The following is a 20,174-nucleotide window of genomic DNA, read 5'->3' on the forward strand; positions in this document are numbered from 1 at the left end:
CTTTTGCTTTATTATATTTACAATAAAAGTAAACAACGTTGTTTGACTACTTATTCCTATCACTTATTCCTTACACACATACATTCACACAATCATTTATTCAAGTTTTGTATAGGTATTATAGTTACCAGCCTAGAAGTTGTTCATGCCAAGTTACTGGCCAGATATCTTGGCCATGAGGATGGAGCTGAGTTCATGTCAGGTGCACCTGATGCTCCTGGAGGTTGGCAGCAGAACCAGAGACTCAAAGTCCTCAGTCTTTAGAGTTCATTCTTTATGGGAATAGTTTCATCCTGCTGTTGCTGACTCAATCAGCAGATGGCACATTCCTGGTGGCTCCACACTGTCCACAGTTTGTTTCTCATCCTTCCAGGTGATGGGGTGGATTCCAGTTTATCCTCCGGGGATTGTCTGGTGGTTCACTTGACCCATTCTTTGGCCGATGGATACTCCCTTTCTAGGCTGGCTCCTCCCTAACCGTTTATGGACATCAAGCATTCATCAACATACATTTCATAGCTTAACCATGTTTTAATTTACTGTCTCCACCACTTTTGGGGTGTGTGCTAATTCATTTGAGACTCCTGACCCTTTAATCGCAGAGGGTGTAAGTCTGTTCTTAGGAGCTGTTGCTGTTACAATGAAAAGAAAGTCACTTAAGGCTTATAGTGTTTGTTTACATTGTATCAATTACTTCAAGAACAAAGTCAATTAACTTGTTTGTAAGTTTTACATAGTAATACAGTATCTTTCACAGGACAGATACAATCACTGGTTTCTACAGACAGTAGCTTACAAGTTTTAACAGAATACCCAAGAGATTTTTGTACTTGGTGAAACTGTTGGATTTTAAAGTGTGGGGGACAAATTATGGGGGGGGGCACTGTCACTTGGGGGAATCACTGTTAGTACCTTCTTTAGTAACCCTACATAATCCCCCTTTTGACCCTATGATATTTATATAATCGTTAGTCACTTTCTTTTTAACCTGTCTAAGAGAAGGTACTGTGAGGCAACATGCGTTTGTGATTCCAATTTAGAGTACATTTTTTTTATCTGAAAACACATGCCACACATACCAATTATACAAATACAATTTAATATCAAGACTACTATCAAGGGGTGTAGCATTACTGATAGGATGCCAGTGGTAGTCGGGGACCATCCAGAGAATATATCATACCAGTGGTAGATTGTAATTTGTTTCCCTGCGGTGGCAATTCGTAACATGTCCCCATTGGCATATATAATATGAATAGTCCGATTTTCTACTTGGTCATTTTGTCTGTTCCAAAAATTTGGTCACTTCTTTGCTTTTAATTAGGCTATCAGTAAGATCTTGCCATCTAACCTCGAGCCAGTTAGTGTTAGCTGGGACCTTTTTGGCCGCAGTAAATAGTAAGTGTGATTTCTAGTAAAAACAGTACTGACATTGCATTTACATTCATCTACTGGGGGGTTGCTAACACTCCCATCCTCCCAAAATACTTCCTCCCACGAGTGAATACATACACATTGTTTATTGTACAATACTTTGGTGTCATTATCCAATTCATCCCACATACGTGATCTCTATGAAACATCTTTGCTACAAGGCTCTGGGGCAACAGGTAAGGTCAGGCATACCCACTTTTGAGGAGTCCATTCGGTACAACCTCTAGTGTCCAATAGTTTTCCTCCCTCCCCAGCCCACTGACTCGAGGTCTGAGGCAGCCAGAATTGGCTAACCTTCCATACCTTTGCCTCCAGAGACTGTTGATGTGCTATTTTTACAATTATTTCCCCAGTTAACAAGTCTGGTTTCACAGTGCTGGAAACATACTGCATCCAGTCATATTGGTAAGTATCAGAGAACTTTTCCTTTGTTTTAACAAATGCATTAAAACCTTAATATTACCCGAAATAACCCAAAACATTTTGTGTTCCAAAGTAGATAGGGCAAGCATCTGCATTTCAGTGCATCCCATATGAATGGGTCACACTTTATGTAATTGTTTTAAGGCAGAACCAACATAACAGTTAGGATTACTAATAGGACAATGATGGAATGAAAAATTATATTTAGAACTGCTGACCAGGTGGGCTGCTCCTACAACACTCTGCCCCTTTATCTATGATTATTACAGTAGTTGTTATTGTAGGGCACAGGTGATCTGTTGCAAACAAACCAAACAATTATAACCAGGTGAATATAACTAAAACCATTACAATTGACTAAACACCAGAAATAACCTAAACACAAATGCAAACAATTATAGTTATAATAAATGGGAATACAAGAAAACCATCACCATTACAATAATTGGGTACATTGACAAAATGAGGCCCAAGTTTGATGCTGCAATAGCCATCAAACAATAAAAGTCACTGAGGTCAGGACCTTCTTAAGCACACACAACAAATAAGATTTTGTAGGAGTACCACAGTTGTCATGCAAGATTAAGCTGATTTGGACTTACACTAACATTTAGTTACTAAAATGTTGCAGAATCCCCTATTCCTAACAGTTGTTTTTAAGAGGTCTCTGGGGACCTAAAAGATGGGGCCCTGCAATTATGGGCCAAGGTCTTACAGGTTATGGGGGCCCAAGAACTACCCTTTAGGGCTTGGGGAAGTAGAACCAGAGTGCATAGAGGAAAGTGTGGAATTAACAATACAAGCAAATGTAACTAACAATACAAATGTATTAATAACAAAAATTAACAAAATGACTATTAGAGAAACTAACAAAAAAAATAAACCTGATGCACTGGAGACCAAAGTCTTTTGGACACAAGTGGTAATTGATAAGTTGGATGGACATGGGGGAAGTAGAGAGAAGAAAAGACATTTGCCCTGTCCAGTGTAGTATCCCCTCTTGAATTATGTGCATTATCCAAGCTAGCTCATAAATTTGTTATCAATAGTTCCTTCGTTTTTGGCCTTACCAATGAGGAGTAGTGAGACATTGGAACATAAGTAGTACTCAACACAATCTTCTGCAGAAAGGCCATTTTTCTTTGTCCAATTATTTCCAGTAAATGTTTGATGCAACCCAAATTTTTAATAGGAAACTATCTTAGCTGCTTTTTGCTATAGCTCATGGATGTTTCAGAAAGTATGTAACTCATATGACTAGCAACAATACCAAAGCAGATACAGTTGAAGAAAAACTAGATTGTTTTGTGTAAAATGCTGAGTAATGGAATAATTTAACTTTTACCACTCATCAAAAAATAAAAATTGAATTCTGTCAAGCCTACCCTACATATTGGTTATTCAAGCTCTCAGATGACCCAAAGAGCTCTTGCAGCTACATAAATGTATTTTCCATTTCTGATACCAAGTTATGCAATGTTTAACTGTAAAAAGTCCCAATGCTTAAATCTTGACCCCATGTATCTATCTCATCTACCTACATTCTCATAGCCACTGTTCACGCTTCTATCTGAGCACCTGAGGGATTATTCAAACCTGACTCAGGTAAGCACTCATTGAAAGTTTTATCTGAGTAAGGATGTAAAAATTTGTCCCTTTGTGATTTACTAAGGGGGAGGAGGAATCCCTTGGCTGAACAGACTAACACTGTTATAAATACAACAAGGAGTCCGGTGGCACCTTAAAGGCTAACAGATTTATTTGGGCATAAGCTTTTGTGACTAAAAAAAACCTCACTTCTTCAGATGCATGGCCATGAAAGCTTACGCCCAAATAAATCTGCTAGCCTTTAAGGACTCCTTGTTTTTTGTGGATACAGACTAACATGGCTACCCCCTGATCTTGACATCGTGCAAGGCATTGTTATAAATACTGATTGGTGGCAGAACTTTGATCTGTCTTCTGCTGGGCAAACATAGAGCCCCAATCCTGCAAAGATTCAAGATGGGGAGTAATGTTACTCACCAGAGTAGTCCCAATGATTTAGTGGGAGGTGCTGTGTCTTCAGCAATAACTTTGTAAAAGTAATAGTCTTAGTATGAGATCATAAGGATTTTTGGTTTTCATGAAGTTAGAACATGTGAGGTTCAAGAGTGTTGTGTAGGGTTTCAGTTTGCAGTTTTGACCAGTAGGTGGAGAGAGTGAAGTAAATAGGAAAAAGTGGTATGCATATTCATTAAGGGGGCAGGGCTTTTGCTCTCTGTATGCTATATGCCATAGTCTGCAGCAGGGGGAGAAAGTGGAGAAAATGTTTCTGACAAGTAGCTGTGTATGAAGGCAAGATTATTAGTGAGTAAATTACTGTTGGAGATCAGACTCTCAATAGTGCTGAGAAAAACTTATAAGGGTAAGACACAGGGAGCTGTCTTCCTTCCACATAAAAATCCACTGGCACCAGCAGTTCAGGGGATTGAAGAAGCTTTAGAACTCTATCATAAAGCCAACCTGAAGCAAGATGGAAGACGAGGGGATGCAGGAAAAATCAATTCTGAGCAAGCCTTGCAGCTGGGAGAAAAGCAATAGTGGAAGCAATACATGAGGTTTCCTATCTCCAAAATCCTCCCAGATCCAGAGAGAAACACCAAAACTCACAATCCAAAAACTAAACTTAAATAATTTCTATAAGAAAGTGAAGCAAAACTGTGTCAATGCAGGTGTTTTTGGGGAAGAATATGCATGTGCATGGAGACAAGGAACATGGTTTTTAAAAGCACCGAATTGATTTAGGAGGTCAAATCCTATAGAAACATGGGCTCCTATGTCACTTAGGTTCTTTGAAAGTTTTATGCATTATGGCCAGCTAGGGGACAGTTTGGTCAAAAGAGCAGTAGAGATTTGCTTCTGGATTGAGCTGGGGTCTTCATCATTTTCCAGGGCCTGTTCCAGACCTACCAGGATTAAGTGAAAAGATGGAAGCATCCCAGAGTTCTCCCCTGACTAGTGTGTGAGACTAGTATTGCCAAACCCACGTGTTCAGAAATGAGTGAGACCCATCCTCCCAAATCATGTGATTGTTAAACAAGAACCCAAAATGTATTCTTCTTTATCTTCTGTTCTTTTAACTTTTAGGTGATGCTCAGGTCACATTTTTAAGTTCTCGCTAACCATGATGACTGGAAACTTACTTTGTTTTTGAAAGACAGCTGAGATTGTTATGTATCCACATGACCTCAGGAGCTGGGGCTTTAAGAAATACACCAAATGCTGCAAGACTTGTGATAAAATTGTGAAAGTTGGGAAAGTACACTGGGATGTACCTGTACTTCACCTGGGAGCACTCTCCCAAACAGGCTGGGAGGGCTGAGGCTGCTAGTTGTGCCAGGGAGATGAAACAGTTGGACTACGTGATCTTGTTAAAATTGGAAATAAAGAAAACCTTAACTAGTGGTTTGGGGAGAGGCTGAAGAAATTGCACTACAAATGTATTATTGATGCAGTCCTAGTGTAATTCTGTGGAATTGGTAAAGTTACATCAGGGATTAATTTGGCTCATTGTTTTCAATGAAGAAGGCTGTATTTTGAGGAAATTGCAGATGATATAGTTTCATTTTGAGGAATGGATGTAATGAAAGTGTTGAACGTTGTAACAGGTAGAGTTTTGGAATCAGGGCTACAGTGTAAGAAAATGCAAGAACAGCACTTTCTCATAACCATTTATGGCAAGTTAAGAATTACTTGGACTACTCCCCTGGAGTACTCGATTGCTCAAAGTTTCCCTCTGCCTTTCTTTGAGTTTCTTCAAAGCATTGTTTTTATATCTTTGTAGAATTGCCTTCTCTGGAGCTCAAACATGTTATAGAGTTGATTGCCTATGTATTACCTTGTAGTTTCTCTCTTCTTTGTGTTCTGTTTGCGCTCTCTCCAGCCAGATCCTTCTTAGTTTTGTTTATATATCAAAACTAGCCCTCCCCTTTTGCCAGTTGCTTTGCACCCTAGTAGGGTTTTGTCCAAAAAAAAAAAATTCACTAATTTTTAACCACTCCTTCAAACTCTGAAGGGGGAAAATGATAGTATTGTTTCACTGCTTTTCTTAAACAAGCAATTTCAATTTTCCCTTTATTTATAACTAGACAGATTATTTGTATTACAATAGTAGCTAGAGATTCCAACTGAGATCAGGGCTATTATAATACCAGGCTTCTAAAGAACAGCGGTGAACAAAAGTCTTGTGCCTATATCATTCAATCCCAGTCCAAAAATGTTCATGAAAGATATAGTATTTAAAAGATGAGCACTAAATAAGAAAGCTCATTTCATATGTTATGCCTTATAATAATGCTAACAAGGGTTTAAAAGAAGCACAAGCAACACTTGCTGGTTTCATTCATTGGCACCCCATGCTTAAAGCAAAACCTATTATTCTGGTTAGTAAAATTTAATAAATAATTCTTGAGATACAATCTGCTTGGGACTCTCATAAAAAATAAATACAAGAATTGACCCTTCTGTAGTAGCCGGGATGATCAGAAGTATCTTGGTAACCATCTACTTATAGCCGTGTTCCTACTATGGTTAGTTCTTATGTAAAGTGAAGAAAATGCATGCAGCCTAAATGTGAACATTTTTCCTGTCCTCTCTGATTAACCATGGTTACAAAGACACCAGTCATCCTTTACTCTCCATCACTGCCTGAAAATTCTAGTATTGTTCCTTGCCTTTTTCCTCAGTAAGTTGGTAAGAGAATGCAAAAGCTTCTTGGGTTGAATTTAAGAAGATGTGTCTAAGAATTATGCTGTCAAGCCTAGTGGTCAGAGAGAGATTACCAGGAGGGCAGGAGCAGGGTAGGCTCTTGGCTGGGGCTGTGGTGGAGCAGAACAGGAGCAGAGTTTGGCAAGCGAGACAAGCTCAGGGAGGCAGAGTCCATGGGTATTTGAACAACCAACGAGGAGCTGCTGCTGAGCTTAAGAACTGGCCTTCTGGCTTCCTCAGACAGTTGGGCAGGGTGCTCCATCAGGCAGCCTAGCTGACTTGGTAGGGTGTCAGGAGTACTGAGCAGCACATCTGCAGGGCCTTACTTCTCACATAAACTAAATGGTTTTATAACACATCTCTCTTGTAGAACAATTCAACTGGCCACTGCTTGCTGTTTATCTGAAGTGAAATTACCTGTTCCACAGGTATTACATCTTGTAATTTGAGAATGACACATGCCCGGGGTTCTGCCAATTTAGCAGGGATTAGGTTTTCCCTTTGCCTAAATTCATAAGCTGCTGCACTCCTAAAGCTAGCTTACTGAAGAGAAAGCACAGTGCAGCTGTCACCCTTCAGGGCTTTGAGGAAGACTGACTAATCTTCATGTAAATAATTTCTTAAAAACTCAGATCAATTTGAAAAGTGATGGACTAATAGCAATGGTTTGAGGCAGGGTTGGAGTGGGAAGCTTCTCACCACCCACGCCTGGCAGTATACCTCAATCCTGCTAGTGCAACACACCTGCTGATCCTGTGTAGACCCATGAAAGGGCCAGTGATCCCATATTGCTTGGCAGTTTTGGTAACGTGCTGTAATGCACAATTTTTCGCATATGATCAGATATCTAGAATTTGAAGCAAGACCCTCAGAGGTGAGAGGCTAATGCTGTCACAGCTCCTATTTTTGTATGAATTTCAGCTCGTTTTCTTTCCCCATAAAAAGAGGTAATATGAGGAGTATTCTTGTCCTCCATTTATTACCATTTTATTTTTTGTATTGAGGTAGCACCTAGGAGCCCCAATTGTGGAGCAGGACCCCATTGTGCTAGACACGGCACTAACACAACAGACAGTCCTTGTCCTGAGTGGGGAAAGAGAAAAGTGTTAAAGATAGTCATAAGTAGTCTAGAGTTTAAAGCCAAAAAGGACCCATCAGATCATCTAATCTGACCTCTTGTATGTCACAGGTCACAAACACCACCCAGCTCCCACACGCTAAACCTAATAACCAGAATTGGACCAAAGTAATACAGCTCACAGAAGACTAAACTTTTATGTGTCACAAACAAAGGATAGGAGGGACCAAGCTGCACCAGTGCCTGAGGCCTCTCCAAGGTCAGGGAACTGATTTATTTTTTAGAGAGACCCAGGTAATCCTTCCAAGTGACTAATGTCCCAGACTGCAGAACTATGCTAAAAAACAAGCTGGCCCTGCCAATTTGACCTTCTCTCCAGACCCCACATGTGGCGCTCACTTAAACCCACCAGTCAAGCACCTGAGAGAGAATTCTGATTACCACCTCAGAGCGTTGGCTCACTCCACCCAATGTCCCATCGCTGACACAACTTTTGCAGGTCAGTTGGCTTTGTTTGTGAGCAAGATTTTTAATTTAGGTGGAAATTTGGGGGGAAATTATATTTTATTTTGGGAAATTCCACTGAGGCATGTATTGGGGGCACAGGTGTGGAGCATAGCCTTGCCTAAATCAATCCTTCCAATCAGAATAATAAATAAGGGAATTTTTTTTCTTTATTTCAGGGCCATTCCCCTTATCCCCTGTAGCTGAAATTTTACTTATCCGTACATCTGTTTCATGAAATTCTCACATGCTCTTACAAGTTCTTCAAAAAAACATAGTTGAGCAATACTGCTTTAACAAGCACCTTTATTTGTACTTTATTATTTGAAACATTTGTTTTGTAAGGATATAGCTTTTTATTTTAGAAAAGCAGGGCTGGACCACTAACTGGGATTGATAATGAAATACAGACCCTTTACTTCTGGGTCACCACTTCACCTCTAGATCAGGTCAATCAGTAGTGGCCAAAAGTTGATCTCATTTGATGTCTGTTTCAGTTGCCTTTGTGGAACAAGAGTGGTGATCTCAGTCTAGTTCTCAGTGAACAGGCATCCACAGCACAAAATCTATCACCTTAATCAGAATGAATTGGCACTCTTATTAGTAGTCTCACCAGAGGGGACAACGAATGAATGGCCTGTGGATTGTGAACAGGGATTTCTCCTGGTCTCACAACCAGTATTGAAACACGTTGGCAAGACAACGTGAAAGGTATGTTCTTCTGTTTCTAGATCCATTATGTAGCATTTATCTATGTGTTGTTACATATGATGTCCACAAGCTCAAGTTTTTTCAGTAGTAGATCCCTTTTAGACGTCAAACTGTCAATGGCTAAGACAATCATGGCTAGCAAAACTCATAACTTTCAAGAAGCAAACACTGTCATGGCACTCTTTTGAAACATGCTCAAGCATTTAAAATTAATATTCATTCATTTTAACTGGTGACTTGATCATTGCAAAGGAATGGCCTCACGTTGCTAAATTACTCATTTAAAGAAAAATGGCTTTTCAGTTTGAGTTTAGCTCTTCTGTGCATTATAACAAAGGGAAAATACCTCACTGGGGCAAAAGAATTGTTCGGTACATTTATACAGTTGTTTGTGGCAACAAGCTTGTGTTTGTTAACAAAAGTATGGTGATCAGTGCTATAACTAGAACTAAAAACAACAGATAAGGTAGCAGCTCCAGTCCCAGCAGCCCTAACTATCACCCCTTCCATATTAATGCTCTCGATCAGAGTAACTAAACTGAGAGGTGAGATGATTAGCCAATATGTTTTTCTTTTCTCAAAGAACATGTTCACATCTCTGTATCACTTTTTTCAGATCCAAAAGATAGATATGTAGATGTAATTAGGTAACACATCATTCACTGTTCTTTGAGGTAAATAGTTAACTACTTTCCCATCACAAGAACTTGGGCTTGTCTACACTGGCACTTTGCAGCGCTGCAACTTTCTCACTCAGGGGTGTGAAAAAACACCCCTCCCCCCCGAGTGCAGCAAGTTTCAGCGCTGTAAAGTGCCAGTGTAGACAGTGCACTGGTAGCTATTCCCCTCATGCAGGTGGGTTTTTTTAGAGCTCTTTAACATTGCTAGTGAAGACATGCCCAAGGGCAGATGTATTATGCCCAAGTGGCAGATGTATTGTGTAATACTACATGAAGACAACGATGACAACTGACATTTGTAGAAGGCACCTCAGTGTTATGAAAAACTGATTAATAGATCTTTTGTGTAACAAAAGATATCATTAACTAGCTGTTGGGAATGTTGGAGGGTTTGGTCATAGGATATAGAGCCTTTCATTGTCAGGTCATCAGTGCAAATCCAACTCCAAGGTAGTAACAAATGAAAGTTGTGATCATCTGATAGCTCTCTTTCACTCTATGCATCCGAAGAAGTGAGGTTTTTACTCACGAAAGCTTATGCCCAAATAAATCTGTTAGTCTTTAAGGTGCCACCAGACTCCTTGTTGTTTTTGTAGATACAGACTAACACGGCTACCCCCTGATACTTGATAGCTCTCTTGTGACTCATAGGAAATGAACTTGTGGTTCAGATGACAGGTTTCCACAGCAACAAAACACAATTGCTGCTAATAAATACCCATCTTGACAATTTTTGCAGAAATAAAGCTAAGGATTCACTGCATAGAGAAATTACATTAGTCTTTCAGTGTAAGAGGTCACCCTTCCTGTGCTGTGGAAGAGCTGTGCTGATTCCATAGATAAAGATATCATTCCCATATTTGACTCTTTGTGTAAGCATTACATTGACTAACACTGGAAATAAATTGAGGATATTGCACCATCCTCTGATGAAAAGGTCTAGAATAAGAAATTGATTTAATTACAGCATAAATATATGACAAGACTCTAATGATCCTTGGCACGTACACTATAATGTGAAATTCCCTTAGCTGGAAAGGTGGGGAATTTATGAGAAATTCAGGATTACGTGTAATTAAAAATCACATCTATAGCACTATAAACTTACATGAAGTTTTACAAACAGTTGGGTATGTTTCCTGTCCGGAGGATATAAAATAAGGTAAACAAAGGCAAGGCACAGCCCAATAGTGTGAGAAAGGGAGGAGTTGGGAAATTAGGAGTGGTGAGTAGGTGCATTCTTGGAACACAGGAGTTTCAAGAAGGGAGAGAACTGGAATAGGGAGAGAGCCATTAGCAGATGATAATAGGGAGAATGCCCTGTTAGTAAGGAGGCAGAGAGCGGAGAGTGATGGAAAGAGATGAAGGGAATAGTAAAGCAAAGAGATTGGGGGGAACAGGAGGAAGTCAGAGCAAAAGATATAGGGAAGCAAAATTATGTAAAGCCTTGTACATGAGGATTAGGGACTTAAACTTGATGCACAAATAGTTAGGATGGTTAGATGGGGCTTCAAGAGGGGGTGACCTAGACAGGTATTGGAAAGATATTTTAAACAGTGCCCTTTAGAATACACTGGAGTGGGAGAAATGAGGTCAGAGATTTATACTATTCCAGGCAACAAGTAGCCAAGACCTGGGCAAGGGTTTACCAGTAGAATAATGAGGAAAGGGCAGAATGGGTGGTATCAAAGGACAAAAAGCAACACAACACATTGAGAAACTGGGCATGGCGAGAGGAAAATAGAGGATGTGTGCCCAGCAGATGGGAAAAATGCTGAAATTTTCAATTCAGGAAAGAATTGCTGGAGGAAAGAATCTCTCTCTCTCTCTCCCTCTCTCTCCAAAACTTAACTTGATGGCAGGATTCTCCAGGGTCTCCTCTCTTCCTGAACCACTGCATACGTCATGAATTTCTGGTCATGGTGCATCATGGGGGCATAGTCTGTCTGGGGAATCCAGGACATAGAGAAGAATGAGGGAATAGGGCACCCAAACTACAACTGCCATAAATAGGGCTACGATTTAGTCACTGGTATTTTAGTAAAAGTCATGGACAGGTGTCGGGCAATAAACAAAAAGTCATGGCCCCTGACCTGTCTATGACTTGTACTATAAATACCCCTGACTAAATCTCGGCCAGGGGCGCTGCCACTGCTGCTCCGGGGATGGAGGGGGGAGCACTGCCGCTGCTGCTCGGTGGGATTGGGGGGCCACCACTGCTGCTCGGTGGTGGCAGGGGGCGGCCCGGGGCACTGCTGCTGCTACTCGGTGGGGGAGGCCTGGGGTACTGCTGCTGCTGCTCGGTGGGGGCGGGGGGGCAGCCTGGGGCGCCGCTGCTGCTGCTCTGTGGGGGTGCGGGGCGACAGCCCCAGCTGCTCAGGAGGCCCTGGGGTCATCCGAATCGGCCACTGCAGAAGTCCCAAAGGTCCCAGAATGTCACAGAATCTGTGACTTCCATGACCTCTGTGAAAGACTTGCAGCCTTACCCATAAGGCAATGCAGAAGCATTTCAGAAATTACATTTTTCAGCCAAAATCTGAAAAAATGTAAACTTTTCAGTTTTTGGCTGTTTGGGTTTTTTCAATGAAAAGTCAGGATTTCTTCAGGAAGCAGACATTTTTCATGAAAAATTTCATTGAGTTGAAAACCCAATTTTCAGTCAATAAACTGTTTCAACAGAAATTTTTTGACCATCCTTAGGCAGGATATGGAAGAGAAGAGAGGGAGCAGGACAAATGCTGGTGGTAGAGAAACAGATACAGGAATAATCTCTATAGGGGTGTCAGAGGAAACTGTGGAAGTACATGAGGGTGCAAAGATGAAAGGGTAAAAAGAGAGGAGGAGAGGACCACAAATAGAATTCTGGAGAACACGAACAGATAGGGGACAACTAAGGCTTAGGAGATGCTGCAGGAGCAGCCAGCTAAGCAAAGCAAAAGCAAGAGAGCAGAATTATACACAGAAACCAAGAGAAAGATGAGGAAAGGGAGATCAATCAACTATGTCAAAGCTACAGACAGATCATGAGAAATAAAGGTTCGAGAAGTGAGCTTTTGATTCCTCATGGAAGAGGTCATTGGTGTCCGTCGTAAGAGCAGTTTTATTGGAATGGAGAGGGCAGAACCCAGATTGTTGATTCTGAATGAATTGGAGAAGAGGAAGTACAGAAACTGATATTAACGCCATGCTCTAGCACTGTGGAGTCAAAGGGGAGGAGACAGATAACTTGATCTCCCTTGCTTAACAACCATTGTGTGTTTGCTTTGGTTTCTCCCCACCCCAAGATGAGGAATACAGGAATAGGTTTGAAGGCAGAGGAAAAATGGTCAGAAGGGAGCGAACAATTAAAAATCCGCACTCAGGGTGGAAACATAGGCGTGCGCAGCACATTTCATTAGGGGGTGCACTCAGGGAATTTTTTTTTTTAAAGGCGAACATCATAAAGGTTGAGGTGTGGGAGGGGGTGCTGTGTGCAGGAAGGGGCTCAGGGCAAGGGATTGGAGCAGAGGAGGGGTGCATGAGGGGGCTCAGGGAAGGGGTTTGGGGTGCAGGAGAGGTGCGGGGTGTGGCAGGGGGCTCAGGGCAGGGGGTTGGAGTGAGAGGTGCAGGCAGGGGGCTCATGACAGGGAGTTGGGGTGCCATGCCACCAGGTACCTCCCCTGAAGCTCCCATTGGCCGCGATTCCCCATTCCCAGCCAATGGGAGCTTTGGGAGGCGATGCCTGGAGCAACCCCCCGGCCCTAGAGACATGGTGCCCTGATGGCCACTTCTGAAAGCGGCGCAGGGCCTGCAGCACCACGGGGGGCAAATCCCATGGGCCGGATCCAAAGCCCTGAGGGGCCGGATCCGGATCTGGCCCATGGGCATTAGGGTGTGCCCGGGCATACCCGGCACACCCCGTGCGCATGCCTATGGGTGGAAAGCAGGCAGCATGAGGCAGCTACCATTCCCCCAATTCCCTGTGGGCATGCAGAGATGGGGAATGGGTGGGAGGAGCCTTGATTCTATTCCTTCCTCCAGTGCCTCAGCCAGCACTTGTTTCCTGCCTTGCTCAGCACCGATTGTGGTTATAATCTAGTTCTTTTATGTTTAAGTAAACTCACTTGTTTAAATGTATCTCTAACCCTCACCCACCATCTTACTGCCCCATGATAGACTGTCTCTTATAAATATCCTACAAAAAGTGTTTCTTCCTTTTAGGAATATAAATTGGGAGCTGCCTGCAGTGTGTTAAAAGGAGTCACAGTTCTAGCACTACTTCTTATAGTTTAATGATTTAATTAAACACACAGGTCTGGGAGTGTTCAAGTTTGCTGTTGGAACTAATTTACTGGTAATCATCAAGTACTAAAACCTCTTATTCATTGAATGCCAGTCTTCCCTAACTGTCTTTGTTTGCTCTGTATACAGGAAATGGCTAGTAAATTGGGTTAAAGCTCCAAAAGATCCTTTGAAGATTACATTTATAGGGTTTTTGTGGTGTAAATGCCTTTTATGAGTTTTTCTCCTGCAGCTTTACATTTTAAAGGCATCTGGGCAAGAGTGGCAGAGTTGATGCAGCATGTCACAAAAAGGGAGGTGCTGTGCTCTCATTGTGACATTATTTTTGTTCTTTCTTGTTTTACTGTTTTTCTTATGTTAAGTAATTCAGACTGGAAATATATGGTCACTGTGTAACAAAAAATCTAAGAGGACTATGGCTACACTTGCAGATGTAGAGTGCTGGGAGTTAAACCCTCAGAGATAACAGCAGGGAAAGCGCTGCCTTGTGTTTACACTGTCAGCTGCAAGCGCAGTGATGTGGCCACATTAGCAGCTCTTGCAATGCCACAGAGAGCAGTGCATTGTGGTAGTTATCCCAGTGTGCAAGTGGCTGCAATGTGCTTTTCAAATGGGGGGGGGTGGAGTGTGACAGGGAGTGTGTTGTGTGTATGTGTGGGGAGAGACAGTGTGTTTTGGGGGGCAGAGAGTGTGTCAGCATGCTGTCTTGTAAATTCAGAGAGTGGCAGGGGGAAACCCCGACATCAGCCCGCACCCCCACCTCCTGCCTCTCTCATGCACACACGCCTGCCTCCGCAGCAGCAGCATTCCACAGTAATGGTTTGCATTGTGTCCTGGAGCAGATAAGCATGCCAGCTGTCAGAAACGGAGCTTTGAAAGGGGCTATCCGCATGCCTGCAGCTGAGTTCAAAACAATGACCAGAGTGGCCATTTGACTTCAAGGGATTATGGGACGTTTCCAGAGGCCAATCACAGTGCAGTAATGCAACACATCATCCACAATGACACCCAGGCGTTTCAGCCAGGGCACAGCAAGCTCTGTGCTTCTCATTGAGGTGTGTCGGAGAAAAACAGAGTTCTCACTCTCTTTTTTGGGTGCAGCAAATCAGATACTTTATTCTCAAGCAATTGCATAGAGGGAGAGAGTGCACTAGGATGCAGGTTTCCCCCTCCTAGGGTTACAGCTAGGCTGACTCTTGCTCACAGAAGAGACTGTATGCATTGAAATCCCCTTCAAATTCCTGTCAGTTCTTGCTCTACTTCCACAGGTCGATTACCAGGAGCGCTCCAGCTGCAGAGTCCAGACACTCTAAGTGCCCTGCCAGGGTGGACACCTCAGGAGTTAGGGTGCCCGGGGCTGATTTAATGAGCTCTAACTTGCAAGTGTAGCCAAGCCTTAAAGCTTAGTCTCTCTTACACTGGTGTAAATCAGGAGTAGCCCTATTTAGGTCAATGCAATGATACCACATTAAGTTGGTTTGAGAGTAGATTCAACCAATCCAATTAAGTTCAGCTATGACTTAATTTGCATAGCTGTCTGTGCCGTGAGCCTTGTTTTCATTCTCAAATTTCTAATTCCTACCAACAGAAATAAGGTGAATTTTCTGTTGTCTACCTGTTCTATTACTAACTAGAGCAGTGGTTCTCAAACTTTTGTATTGGTGTCCACTTTCACATAGCAAACCTCTGAGTGCAACCCCCCTAATAAATATATAAAAAAGTATTTTTAATTTAACACCATTTATAAATGCTGGAGGCAGAGCAGGGTTTGAGGTGGGGGCTGACAGCTCGCAACCCCCCATGTAATAACCTCAAACCCCCAGCTTGAGGACCCCTGAACTAGAGAAACAAATCTTGCAAGTTATGTTATCTGAAACTAAAATAAGTAGTTTTATGTCATGCCAACCACAGAAAATATTCAGAAAATAGTTTCAGTTAAAAAAGATGAGTGAAAAAAGTCAGTGTTCCATTTCAACATTTTTTAAATGACACAATTGACTTTTCATTTTAAAACAATGTTTCATTTTGAAATTTATCTATGTTGTGTTTTTTTTAAAGAGTAAAAAGCACTCAAATGAAAATTTTTTTTTTTAAAAATCAGGTTTTGTTCAACCTAAAATTAATTTGTTTTTGTTTTAGTGCAGAAAAGCCAAAAAATGTCCATTTCAGGTTGAATTTCCATTTTTTAAAATGTTTTTGGTTCAGCCATTGAAGCAAAAAAATCAGTGATTCACTCGGCTCCAATTGAGTGCTCTGTAATTTCCAAAGCATTTCTTATCCACTTATTACATTCCATTTATTTCTTCATGCAAAATCTTTGCTTACTGTGCCATTATTATGTGTTCAAAGCTCTGTGGGTCTGATCTAAAACCCATTGAAGTCAAGTGCTCTATGCTTATATTATTCTTACACTGAAAAACCACATGTTCATCATCTGTAAATAAAACCTCTTGTACTAAGGTACCCATTATGTGTCCCAAGACCAAATGTGGGCTGCAGACCACCTTCTGACCACTGATTCCCTGGAAATGCAGATTGCTAGCCAGCTGCAGGGTTTTATTTCTGTGTACATAAGCCACAAACAGGTTTTATTCCCCTTGCTAAGAAGACACATTTCAAGTGAATATTGTGATGCCCTTTTATTTTTGATTAAAAACAATAATGTAAATGTACATAAAGTAACAACAGGATAATGATATTGATCTCTTATATAGATCTTCCCATGAAGTGGTATTTCACAACACAGATGGGAAGTGGGGGGTGCACACAGAAAAGTTAATGGAGAGTTTAGCAAGTTGTGGGGTGTGATGTTCATTCATTCTCTAACCTCTGTGACTTCCGGAGCCGGGGGAGCAGGTTGAACAGTGCCACAGAGATGCATTTCTCACTCCAAAAGCAGAGGGGGAGAACCTCTCTTCCACACTGAAGAGGAACAGACCCTAAATAAGAATAATCTGTAGTAAACTGCGAGGCCATCAGGATGTGTTGTGCTCTCCTTCGCTGTCTTTAGCCTCTCCCCAAGCCAGTTCTTTCATACAAGTTTTTCTATCTACTTTTTGATACCTTGTGGCTTTGATGCTTTGTCTGTCTTGAATTTTTCTTTAGTACCTATCAATGTAATAGCTAAATTCTCTCTAAATTGAATTGTTTCTAGCTAATTCTCTTGCCAGTCTTTTCCTTGTACTCTTCGGGATACTTCTGCTTCCCTTTGATTTAAAAAGTTGCTCCTCTTCTCAGACCTCCTGGCCAGGAGTATATTTTCTATTTCCTTGTCTATCATAGGCATCCTGAAAGTACCCATTACTGCTAATATTACTCCCTCCTCCATGTTGTTTTTTACTGCTTGGAAGTGTTTTGCAAAATCCACATTTATTCATGAGCTTGGCCTGTAATTTTCACAGGAGAGAGAAAAGGTGAGATAAGAGTTTGAATTAGATGAAAAATGGCCTATATTTCCTACTTCATTAAATATCTGCTTCAGGAAATCATCTCAACTTGATTTGAATAGAATGCAACAGAGAAATACGCCTCTCTTCCCAGTACTTAATTCTGTCCCCATTTAAGTAAGTATTAAAATTTTGGCTGACCTCAGAAGAAATAGGATCAGATGCCCAGTGATTTCCCAGATCTTAATGATTTTTATATCTTTGGTATTTTTTTTCCTGGAGAAAAATGCCAAGTCTATTTGCTCTCTTTTGTCACTACAAAGTTTTGGCATATCCAGTTTGTTGAGAGATCTTTATATGTGCTCTCCAGAAGCTGCAGATTATGACAAACATGCTCCATTGCAACTACAGCAGAATCGCCTATTGCTTTCCTCTGGTTTTGTTTTAATTTGACCCGCAGGGAGCTAATTGCAGGAGATGCATGCTGAGCTTGATTTTAACATAGTTGGGATGTCAAATGTCCCTGTTTTCTCACCATGATCATAATGTCTTTGTTGAAGGTGAAATAACACATATTTTGCCTCGTTATCAATATTACAAAGCTCAGTTTGAACATCAGAAGGAATTAAAATGTTTTGAAAATTTGCATATTGAATCTGAAGGTCCTTAATTTTCTTCGTTGTTTTATTTTCCTTCTTGACTCTTTAATTCTGAGAGGATTTAGCAATAAGAAAGGATTCCCATAATATTGATGGCAATGTCACTTACTCAATGTCGTTTTCTAGAAAATCTAAAACTTCAGCCTTTTTACTTTGGTTCAGAAAAACATTCTGATTCAGGAAAGCAGTTAACCATGCTGTTATTAAGCAAGTGCTTTCCTGAACTGGGTCCTGAATGACTGTACTGCATAAAGGTTGAATGAACACACTCTTGAAATACTTTGCTGACCATAAGTGCTGCTGAACAAACAAACGCATGCACGCACACAAATCAGTTTGAAACTGAATTTCTTCGTTTTTTCTTGCTGAGATGACAAGCCAAAATAATTTTGTTCAGGTCAAACAAAATGTTTTGAATGTCAATTCAAATCCAAGTTTTCATTTTGAAAATGTTGTTTTGAATCAGCATTTTATCTAGAAAATGCTGATTCAAAACAAAATATTGAAATGGATCATTTTGACATTTTTGAAACAAACCACATGAACATTTCTGAAATTTTTGTTTTCATTTTTTTCCACTGAAACAATTTGCTTGAATTCAACTCACGTTCACTAATAGATTCAGTGGTCCCCCCCAATGCATTTTTTGGTGAATTTACTATTTGCCAGAAAAAATTCACCCAACTATAATCATAAATAATGCAGCCGCCCCAAACTCGTGCTGATAAGACCTTCAGCATTAAACCATATAGGTGTTTCTTTTTATGGATTCTAAGCGTGAAAGACAATTAGAAAATAGTCTCCCCATCAGTTGTTATAAGGTCACCATGGTATCTGCCTGCCTTCCAAGAGACATCAAACAAAAATATCATTTTTAATCTCTGCTAGCCAGAGCAAGTTTAAAGTTATTGCTGGGATTTTTCAAAATGTATTATTTTTATTAATTGAAGTCAATAGAACTACATTATACCTGGCAGATAAAGCATAAAGATGCTGATGTGATTGAAAGGGTTATTTGGGGAAAGTTAAATTGAAGAGATTCAGCTCTTAAACTATTTGATTTAATGCAGTGCTCTAAAATATGAGCTAACTTCTGCTCTCAGATTAGCTTTAATCTAGAACAACTCACTGAAGTCAATGGAGTTATTCCATTTTTCTGTTGGTATAGCTGAAACCAACTGTGAAGACATTTCCAATCAAGAGTACCTCCCACAGTACCACCTGAAGCTTTAAATGTAATAGCTTTGCTTTTATCATTTATAATGCAGTTTAAAGAAAACAAAAACATCTATTTGACTAATGGGGTTAGTTTGCTGGTTTTTGGTTCGGGTCTGTCCTTTGAAAGGAAATGAGTTCCTAGAGAAGAGAGACAGAACTGAGAATTGAGAACTATGAAGTAAAAGATGAGCTGCAAAAAGCCATGGACTTTCTTGTTCCACCATGATCCAATGATCTAAGTAGTATAGGGATAAACCTATGATTGTTGAAATCAATAGCAAGACTCCCAATGAGAGTGGTGCAGGATCAAAGTTTATATGTGTACCCTTGTGCTATCGGTGGACAAGCTGAGAATATAACACTGTTAAGCAGCAATAAACCTCTGCTGTCCAGTTCTTCTTTCTCAACATCATTAACTGAACTGTAGAAAGACTTGCATCATGAAAGGCTTTAGCAGTGATGCAAACTGAAGAGTCTGCAGCAGGCTGAACCAGTAGAGTTTTGGCTGTCTAATTTGCACCATTGATGAGGCATGAATATTTGTAAAGCACTTTGAAAATAACATTGCTATATGTAGTAAGTGCTGTTATTTTTTTTTTTGTTGTTGTTGGTGGTGATGGCAGCTCTGGCAAATCTCAGTATCAAGCAATGTCAATCAGATTTTCTAGATATATCAAGATACACTAATCAATGTGCTTCCATATTCATTCGACTAGCAAGCTCTAAAATGTATATAAGTAGGTAGTCAGATTTGAAACTGTAACACTTGAACACTGGAGATAGGCCAAATCCAGAATCTGGATTCTGAACCCTTTGAATTTCAACATGTGTGTATGGGAACAGATGTCAGAGTCCCTGGATTAGAAATGTCCACTCTAGTTTCATTTGCAAGCAGATCCAAGTCCTGAAGGAATCTATGATTCTAATGCAGCTGAAACCTCATAAGAAGAGCTGGTCTCATGAAATTTCTACCATTTGAAGGACAAAATTTTCAAGGATAATGTTTGAGATGTTGTCACCATCAGACCCGAATCCCCACCTGATCTCAAGC

Source organism: Trachemys scripta, chromosome 7 (genome assembly GCF_013100865.1).
Source record: "Trachemys scripta elegans isolate TJP31775 chromosome 7, CAS_Tse_1.0, whole genome shotgun sequence".
Classification (NCBI taxonomy): Eukaryota; Metazoa; Chordata; order Testudines; family Emydidae; genus Trachemys; species Trachemys scripta.